Consider the following 10,398-nt stretch of genomic DNA (forward strand, 5'->3'; position numbering starts at 1 on the left):
CAGACTCAACGGCAGCTGCTAGTGTTTTGTGGGTTGTATCGGAATCTGTGTGCCGCGGAGCTCCCATGTGCACAACTGGGCTCACAGTGAATCTGCACAACAGCTGGCTCCCAGCTTCCTCTTAAAAGGGCAGTGACGTCAGCTCACTGGCAGGACACCGGCTTTTCCCCCCTGGGAAACCCAAACTCCCGTTGAGATTCAACCATCCTGCCATGAGACTGACCTCCCCTCCAACCCCACGACACGTCTTTGCGCCCGCCGCCTTTTGTCTGTATTCGCAGTAATCAGCCCCTCTAGGACAGAGGACCTTTGCCCAAGGCAGTGAGACAGCGGGGACACTGTGCCATCCACGCCTACCCCTCTCCTGCGGGAATGGGGGACTGGGTGTGATTTCACTCTGCGAAGCATTTTCCCAGCCGGAGGCATCGAGAGACTCGCTGCCTCCCCTTCCATTCTTTTCCCCCACCAACGCCACAAATGAAACGCTAACAGACAACATTTCTGGGCACTTACTGTAGTGTCCAAAGGACCAGACATGTGTTGGTGCATTTAATCTGCCAGCAACCCAGGTGGAAGATGGACTTAGCCCCATTTTAGAAATGACATCTCCCAGAAAGCTGAGGGCCCTCCCCCACTCCAATCCAGAACTTCTCCGCTCGTGTCCCTGTTTGACTCCTGAGATGCCGAGAGCACAGTCTGCACTGTGGCCCCCTCCTAGTCTTCAGGACCATCTCCATGCCTCAAGGGGCTGAAGGGGACCCACTTTAGGGGAGGGTCCTCGAAGGGAGAGGAATCTATGCTGCCGCTGGCTCTTTAGAAAGGTCATAAAATAGATGTAGCATAGTATTAACACTTTAACCATTTTAAGTGCACAGTTCTGTGGCTTTATTTATTTTTTATAAAGATGTTATTTCTTTAGTTATTTGAGAAAGAGAAACAGGAGAGAGAGAAAGGGCGCGCACACACACACACACACACACACACGAGCTGGGGGAGGGGGCAGAGGGGGAGGGAGAAGCAGGCTCCCTGCTGAGCAGAGAGCCCAATCCAGGGCTCAATCCCAGGACCCTGGGATCATGACCTGAGCCCGAGGCAGAGACTTAACCCACTGAGCCACCCAGGTACCCCAGTTCCGTGGCTTTAAATACATTCCCAGTGTCCATAAGCCTCACTCTTATTTATGCTTAGAACTTTTCCAGTATCTCCAACAAAAACTCGGTGCCCAGGGAGAAGTAACTCCCCCTCTGTCCTCCCCCCCAGGCTCTGTAACCCCTACTCAATTTTCTGACTGTGAATTTGCCTGTTCTGGGTGCCTCCTGCAAATGGGATTGTACAGAGTTTGTCCTCTGTGCCTGGCTTCTCTCGCTAAGCACAGTGTTTCCCACATCCATCCACATTACGGTGCCTGTCGGGCACCTCTTGTAGCTCCTCTTGCAGCTGATCAATTTTCCATCCTATGTGCATCTCACTTTGTTTATCCGGCCATCTGTCCACAGACACTTGGGTCATTTCCGCTTTTTGACTGCTGTGAACAACGCTGCTATGACATTGGGGTGCAAGTATCTGTTTGAGTCCCTGTTTTCACTTCTTTTGATGTTTACCGAGCAGTGGAATTGCTGGGTCCTATGGTTGTCACACGGTTGCCAAACTGTCTCCACAGCGTGCCACTAGCTTCTTTGCAGTCGTCTTTGACCTTCCTTTGTTCAAACCAGGACTTGAGCAAAGATCCAGCTCCGCTGTCCAGCCATGGAGAGACCATCTTCACCCTCATGGCAAGACCACGGCCACACCAACATTTTCCAGGCCCAGTTCTGCCCACCACTCTGCCTTCGCCCTGCAGAGCATGGGGCCCCACTGGGCAGGGGCAGGGGCAGAAAGCTGGGTGGGTGAGCACCCATATCTCGGTGGCGAGATTCCCTGGCCTAGTGTGCCAAGTTGCTCTGTCTTATCCTAACTGGTTTCCTAGCCCCAAATATGCACCTGGCATATAGTAGTTACTCAATAAACACTGGGGAGTGGACACATGTTGACATGCACCTCTGCCCCTAAAGGACTACAAGCCGGGGGTGGCTGAGACAGGAGCCCTGGAGCCCATGGACACATGTTGACATGCACCTCTGCCCCTAAAGGACTACGAGCCGGGGGTGGCTGAGACAGGAGCCCTGGAGCCCAGCTCCGGAGGAAGCAGGTAAGGAAGACTGCGGCTGGGCTGGTTGGAGAGAAAGCCGAGCCTTCCTCCATCTTCACCTGCTGGGGCTTCCCCTGGTAGAAAAGCAGGCTCCCCACTGCCCCGCGATGGTGTGGGAAACTGATATACTTGGAAAAAGGGACCCCTCCAGAGCCAGCCCCTGGACTTAGGCATAGGGGCACCAGGGGTGCAAACACCTAGTAAACGCCAGGGTGAGTCTGGGACTCTAGGGGTTTCTGTTTGTTTTCACCTTCATCAACCACGACTCAAGCGCCGGCGATGGGGCAGGCCCCTGTAAACATGCATTATTTAGTTTTGCTTTCCCAGGAGCCCCACTTCACAGATAAGGAAACTGAGGCTAAGGAAGGTGTGGTAACTTGTCCACAATGTTGGGAAGGGTAAGATTCGAACCAGGGGCTGGGCTACCAGTGGTCCAGAGTACATGTCCTGCACCGGCCCCCAGGCCTCCCCTCCCAGGCTGCCTTCCCTGGGTACAAGCCCCTTGGCTGCCGCAGACCCAGACCTGAGGCAGTACCCATCCCCCTAAATTTCTCCTTTCCTCCCATGGGGGGGGATCCTCCCTTTCCCTCTGGCTCCCTCTGCTCTGGTCAGTTCTGCACTGCAAGGTTCTCTGAGACCCTGGACATGCCCTCTGCTCTCCTTGGCATTTGGAAGTGAGTCCCACAGGCTGCACAGCGCTCTCCGGGGGCTGGAAGTAGGGGCACTCACTGAACCATACCCTCTGGACCGGAAGAGGGTAGAGAAGCCTGGACTGGGAATTCTGGGAAGCTTGAAGGAAAAGCAGGAAACACGCATTTGCTGAGCGTCTGTGTGGGTGGGGCACAGTGCTGGGCGTGCGAACCCTCCTTCTCTCCCTCTCTAACCTCCTTAGCCAGTAGGCCAGGACCCCGCAGGCAGGACAAGAAGAGGGCTAGTTTGAGGCCTCGCAGACTGGCCCAGGAAGTCCACTCCCTTCCTTCCAGAAGGCCGCCCCCTCTCCCAGAGGAGACTGTAAAGGGAGCAGCCAGTCGTTGCTGGAGGCAGCTCAGGGGAGGGCCCCGGGGACAGGGCTCCAGTCTGGCCAGAACCCCCTTTCCCACCCCTGACAGAGCAATGCTGGGCAGAGAAGTCGAAAAGCCTGTCTTTAACTGGAGCCAGCAGTCTAAACATAAACATCTGATTGTGATTTCAAAAACAAAACAAAAACAGGGTTTGCAGAACCAATTCACAGGGCAAATGAGATGGCAGAGAATTCTAAGATTTTGTTAAGAACTCAAAGTGCTTTCAAGTCCTTTGGAAACCATTTAAACTGGGCAAATGTGCTTATTAAGCAAACCATGCAAATTAGCTTATAAACTCTGAGCAATGACTTTTTACTTCGATCTGGTACCCGCAGGAGAAGCAGGAGCCGCAGGGACCCCAGCTCGAGCACACACAGGAGCTCAGTCTTGGTTAGCATCCGTAGCCTATCTGAAAATAACACAAGGCCTTTCCTTGAAAAGGTTCAATGATATAGACAATCTGGTCGTTTCTTTCCTAATTATATCCCCCAACTACTTCTTTTCTTTTTTTTCAGATTTTATTTATTTATTTGACAGAGAGAGAGACAGCGAGAGAGGGAACACAAAAGAGGGAGTGGCAGAGAGAGAAGCAGGATTCCCGACAATCAGGGACTCCATCCCAGGTCCCCAGGATCATGACCTGTGCCGAAGGCAGGCGCTTAATGACTGAGCCACCCAGGCGTGCCCCCCCCCCCAACAACTATTTCTAAAAAACATTTGTTTGTTTATTGTCTTTGTTGTACCAACAAAACTGGACCAAAGGGCCTTTATCGGTAGCAAAGAACATCCCCAAGCTCTCCCAGACCAGATGTGTGTGGTGGGCTCTGTCCTGACTTGCTAAATGACTCAAGCAGCAGGCTTCTCCAGCAAGCACCCAGCACCTTCTGCATCCCCTGGCCAGACTGACAGCTCACTCACACGCGTACTTCTGCAGGAAAGGACCTCGCGGGGGAGCAGCGACAAACGTGGCAGGTACAGCAGCTTCGGAAAGGGGCCCTGCTCGTGGGTGGAGGCCCGTCCTACTGCTGATTCCACAGACAGCTGGGGAGTCTCGCCCGAGCTCAAAGAGGGTATCTGGAGCAGGGGAGGGTCGTCTGCTCCATTTTAGAGATGCATAAACGGAGGCCGGGGCCATTGGAGCAATGTTATCAGGTACATATTTGTGCCCAATAGTAACCATTGGCTCAGGACTCACTCATGGAGAGTCCCCCCACTTATGGAGACATAAGGACCCAGGTCCACAGCCCACGGCTCTCCTTTCCCCTCCCCACTCCTCCCAGAGACTCGCTCCCAAGGGGGCTTACTTTCCTCCTCAGCAAACCTTCCCTAGAAAGATCTGTGTCTCTCTCTTCTCAGATAACATGATACTTCCTATGGAAAACCCAAAAGACACCACCCCCAAATCACTAGAACTCATACAGCAATTCAGTAATGTGGCAAGATACAAAATCAATGCACAGAAACCAGTTGCTTTCTTATACACTAACAACGTAAATGCAAAAAGAGAAATTAGGGAATCTATTCCACTTACAATAGCACCAAAATCCATAAGATACTTTGGAATAAACCTAACCAGGGGAACTGCTACTGTACTCGAGGAACCACAGAACATTCATGAAAGAAATTAAAGAAGACACAAAAAGATGGAAAAACATTCCATGCTCATGGATCGGAAGAATAAACGTCGTTAAAATGTCTATGTTGCCCAGAGCAAGCTATACTTTGAACGCCATCCTGATCAAAATACCAGCGGCATCTCTGGAGGGATGGTGCCTACCCAGGGGCTGGAAGAGGCTGTGCTGGTTGTTCTCTGCTCCTCTCTCTCCCCACTCCCCATCTCTGGACCCTGGTCCCCCAGACCATGGTGCTGGGACCTTTTATGGTCAGAGGGAGGCACTGACAGATCAGCGGATGAGGAGAGAGAGCTTGGGTCGCTCCCCTACCTCCACTAGCCCTGCTCAGACCCTGGTTGTTCCCCAACAACTCAGTTCCTGGCGATGGTGCCCACTGTTCCCTGAAGACACGTGTAGGGGGTTCCGGAATGCTGTGCTGCCCTTGATCCTTCAGGTCCCTGGGGACCTGATCATTCACCCCTGTACTAGCTCCTGGGGATCTCACCAGTCCCAGCTGGTCACCCTAACTGCCACAGGGCCCCGCACACAGTATAAACTATTTGTATTTGAAAATTAAGATTGGGCGTCTGGGTGGCTCTGTCAATTGAGCGGTTGAGCATCTGCCTTCGGCTCAGGTCATGATCTCAGTGTCCTGGGATCGAGCCCCCAGTCAGGCTCCTTGCTCAGTGGGGAGCCTGCTTCTCCCTCTCCCTCTGCCTTTCCCCCTACTTGTACTCCTGCCTCCAAATAAATTTTTTAAAAAATCTTAAAAATTAAGATTAAATATACGCTCTTATTTCCCTTTTCCAACCCAAAGTCCTTAAAATACCATAAAAAGTGTACAGTTTTAAAATTCTATGCCATTTCTGAAGTAAGAAGAGGTCAGAAACTAAGAGGAGTCTCTGAAAAATAGAAGACCAATAGGATGGGCCAGGCTGGGGGGACGGCAGCCCACACGCCGCGCAGGTGAACGCCTCTGGGAGAGGAGGAACCCCCGTAAGGAAGCTTCCGGCTCAGAGATGCCAAGCCAGGGAGGAGGATGAAGCCTGGGCCCCCATCGTGGCGTGGCTTGGAGCATTCTAATAGAGGCAGCTGGAGAGTCTGACTCTCCCTGGGCCCCCTAAGTGGACTGGGTCAAGTCAAGGTAGCAGTGGAGGGGGCCCTAGGTAGCAGCAGGGAGTGGGGCACTTCCAGCAGCAGCCTGGGCCAGATATACATGTGACACAAGGGGGCACCCCTACCAGCAGGGCAGCCACTGGCCCACGCCGGCATCAGCACAGCCCTTCCCTCCCCTGGAGCTGCCGGCCCAGGCTGGGCTCAGTAGGCACAGATCTTACAAACAGGTCAGTCTGAAATCTCAAGACAAAGATGAGTGCACAACCAGGGCACCTAGGCGGCGCACTGGCTAAGCAGTTGCTTTCTGCTCGGGTCAAAATCCCAGGGTCCTGGGATCGAGTCCCGCGTCGGGCTCCCTGCTCAGAAGGGAGCCTGCTTCTCCCTCTCCCTCTGCCTGTTGCTCTGCCTACTTGTGCTCTTCCTCTACCTCTCTGTCAAATAAATAAATAAATAATCTTTAAAAAAAGAAAAGATGAGTGCACAACCGAAATTCACCAGCCACAGAGGAAAACCAACAACATGAAAGACAAGTACTCTGCTCACTAAAGAACTAACCAAGAGAGCTAACCAAACCAGCACTTAAATAAGAAGATCTTCTGAAAGATGAGGCTTATTCAACCCAGAAAAGAATAAACTAGAAATCTCCTACATTTAAAATGTGCTCTCTCCCTCTCTCTCTCTCACTCTCAAATAAGTAAATAAAATACTTTTAAAGTAAATAAAATAAAATGGTTCTAAGACCAGGGAGACTGAGTGAAAGAATTGGCTGTATATCTAGCTACCTATCTAAGAATTAAACAGATTGTATGAAACATTTATGCCTGTTAACGTAAGAAAGGCAACGTGGTAGAAAAACCCATAGGGGAATAAATCCAAAGCGTCAATAAACACATGAAAAATGTTCCATCTCAGTAGTAATTAGAAAAGTCATATTAAGATAAAAATAAGACTACTTTATTTTTCCATATCAGACTGGCAAAAGTTTAAAAGACCGGGGACGTCAAATGTCAGAGTGGGAAGGGGAAAGCGTGTATTGTTATAAACCACTGGGGTTTCATTCAGCCCAGAAGATGGCCTCACTTAGTTCAAAGAAAGAATGACAAGAATGACAGTTACTTTGGGGGAGCGTAGACATGCAGTCCCATAGGCTTTGTGCCTGGATGACGTGAGCAGACGGTAAGAAAAAGAAAGAATCCACTAAGAGGAGGTTTGAAGTCAAAGTTAAAAGGCTCAGGTCTTAGAAATCTGTCACTATGACTCATAGGAAACAAGCATTTCTTGTGGGTGTTGAGGGGAACCTCTTGAAAGCACGTAGGGGTTTGAACAGCATCAAGTCCGAGAACCACAAGACCTTGAGAGAGGGTTTTCAAAGAAATTCTGTCCCCCTCAACCCCTCCACCACCCAAGCATGAAGAGCTAGGGCACTCTTCCAGAAGGATTCCAATCCTTGAAAACGCCAAAGAGGATTCCAGTAGCAAAGAGAATCCCGACATTGTTGGCTCCAACACCTGCCTCTGAATTGAGCGAGGGCCTGGAATCACATACTCTCCGGGCCTCAGTGTCCCTGCCTGCAAAATGGGGGGAGCACTACGATCTTGTGGTATTGCTAGAGTGTTGAATGAGATGAGGATTATAAACAAAGCCAATTATTGTGCCTGACAAAGTAAGTACTCTCCTACAGAACATAACAAATGCAGCATGGGTCATCGACCTGAGAACCACTTGGATACAGTGTAGACTGAGGGCACAGAAGGACAGAGAGGACAGGCTCTAAGGGAACGTGTCTGTCTGATGACATTTTCAAGCTAAATAACACAGCATACATGGGAAAAGAAGCATTGCCATCTTTACAAACAAGAAGGGAAGGACAAACATCCCAAAGATGTCAACAAAGGACACACAGATAATCCATAAGAGAAAATCCAGGGTCCTGGGGTCGAGCCCCGCATCAGGCTCTCTGCTCAGCGGGGAGCCAGCTTTCCCCTCTCTCTGCCTGCCTCTCTGCCCGCTTGTGATCTCTGCCTGTCAAATAAATAAATAAAATCTTAAAAAAAAAAAAAAAAAAGTAACAGGCAGTGCTGGCAAGGGGAAGAGTACACTTACTCTTCGGAAGGGCAAGGAGGACATTTCTGAAGCACACACTGGAGATGCGGCTCCAAAACCGCTAAAATGGGCATTCCCTTTATTTAGAAAATAATCAGAGGCTTGCACCGCCATATGCAGATTTGGGGGTACCAACTCCTTCTGTCCTCCTCTCTTCTCCATCCCTCTAGCCACAGGGAAGCCTGAGCAACGGTGTCCTGGTCCCCACCAGCAGGACCAGCAGCCCCTCCCTGGAGACGGGACGGCAGGGCAATGAAGAACAGATGAAGACGGAAACAGGAGGTCATGTTCCCCGAGCAGTGCCAGAGAAGGCTGACCTTCCCCGGGAAGCAGACAAAGTAGCTGCTCAGAGAGGCCAAGACAAGAGGAGGTGCTGTTCAGGTCCTCAGAGTGATGGACACCAAGATGGGATTAGATGTATGAGAGGTTTATTTGGGGAACACCCCATGAAGGATGAAGGGGAGACAGCAGAAGGCTAGGAGGGTCTGACAGCTGGGGAAGGAGAGAGGGAAGGAAGGGTCCCCCTACGGCCAGGAGCTGTAGGGCCGAGCACTGCGTAAGACCCAAGCTAGGCGGCCAGTTGGGAGAGACATTGCAATGGGCAGAAACTGCCCAGCTCTAGTGGACCCTGGAGCTTCCTGGCCCAATGCTGCTCTCTCCTGGGCCACCCAGAGACAGGGAAGTATTCTGGAAGCTGGGTTGTCTGCCCTAATCCAACCACAACAAACTTAACAAACAGTCTCCAGTCGGCTCCACCAGAGCTCCCCCCCTGCTGGCTTCCTGTAGGACATGGCCAAGTCTGCCCTTCCCTGGGCCCCACACCTGCTCTAACCAGAGAGAAGTCCGCAGGGCTTTCCTAAGAGAAGAGCTACATGAGACACCGGGGCCTCCCTTCATCCCCGATGCACTCCTCCAGGAGGGAAGGACACACAGACGGAGCTCTGCCTCCCAGACAGCTGGAGGCAACCCCTAGCCTCTGACTCCCTGCCATCACTCGCCTACTGGCTCAAACTTCCCTGACTTCCAGGTCACCACCTCCGCCACTGTCCCTGTCACCACCTCTGGTGGACTCCTTTGCTCAGGGTCTTAGAATAACAAACTCATTCGAACAAAGATGATTCCTGCAGGAATTCCTGCGGAGTGTAAGACAAGGCACTAGGGCACCCTACGTTCACTTTGATCTTTCCGGACAAAGCAAGTATTTTAATCTCCTTTACAGTTGAGGAACTGGAGACTCTGGAGAGACAAGGTGAGTCACCCAAGATCTCAAAGGCCAGGATGTGCATGCTGAAATCACTCTTGATGCCGGAGCGGAGACAGCTGTGTGTCTCTGCTATGCCACAGCCAGGGACAGCGCCAGTTGCCTTATTTAGCCATGGGCGGGGGGGTGGTAAGCTAGGGGGATGAAGATACTGGTTGAATTTTCCTAACGAGCTGCTGCTCATGCCTTACTTATGGGAATGAAAGATAAACAGTCTTTCTCAAGGTAAAACCAAGGTAGAGACCTAACAAAGCTGAGTCTGCAAGGGAAGCTGGGGTCCCCTGGGCTGGACACAGCAGGGGAGATCTGTCAGGCAACATCTGGGTGGGTGCCATTTTTCCAGTTCATCCTAGACTGGTTCTTGGGAGGAGCAAAGAAGCCAAAGGCACTCTCGGGGTCCCCCTTCCACAGACTATGACCAATTCTTGAGTCTGGTCAAGGCTGGGAGGGTAAGTAGGGTCAGAAATAACTCAGATCATTTGAGCCCTGGGGGTCCTAGGGTGAGGGGGCCTGACTCTGGGCCCAGCGTGTCTCTGGGGTCCATGCACCCAGGGTCCACGCCCTCAGTGTTTCCGTATTCTAGAAGCTCCATCAGAAGGGAGCAATGGAAGCTGGGGCCCCAGGCAGAACTCTGGACGCTGTACCCGACCTCACTGCTCCTGTCTACAGGCAGCCCTCAGCATCCCAGTCCTCGCCATCCCCAGTGCAAATGGCTCGTTCACTCTCTTCCACAGGCTCTGGAAGGTAGGGCTGTCCCTGTCACAGCCCTGTGTGTGACTGTTGACTCGCTGCCCACAGCCCCCATACAGGCATCTTCACTTTCCATACCTACCCTTAGACGCAGAAGCCAGCAAGTGCTCATTAGCACCCACGGGTGCATCCCTAAGGCAGGCAGGGTCCCAGTGAAGGCCCCTCTGGTCTGTACACAGGGGCAAACTGGTGTGGCAGGACCCCCAGAAGGCCCAGGAGCCTGTGCGACAGAACCCAGGGTAAGGGCGTGGGAGCCAGGCACATGGAGGCAGCTGGCCTAGGTGCTAAGCCCTGGGGGGGGGGTAG

Source organism: Mustela lutreola, chromosome 4, assembly GCF_030435805.1.
Source record: "Mustela lutreola isolate mMusLut2 chromosome 4, mMusLut2.pri, whole genome shotgun sequence".
In the NCBI taxonomy this organism is placed as follows: Eukaryota; Metazoa; Chordata; class Mammalia; order Carnivora; family Mustelidae; genus Mustela; species Mustela lutreola.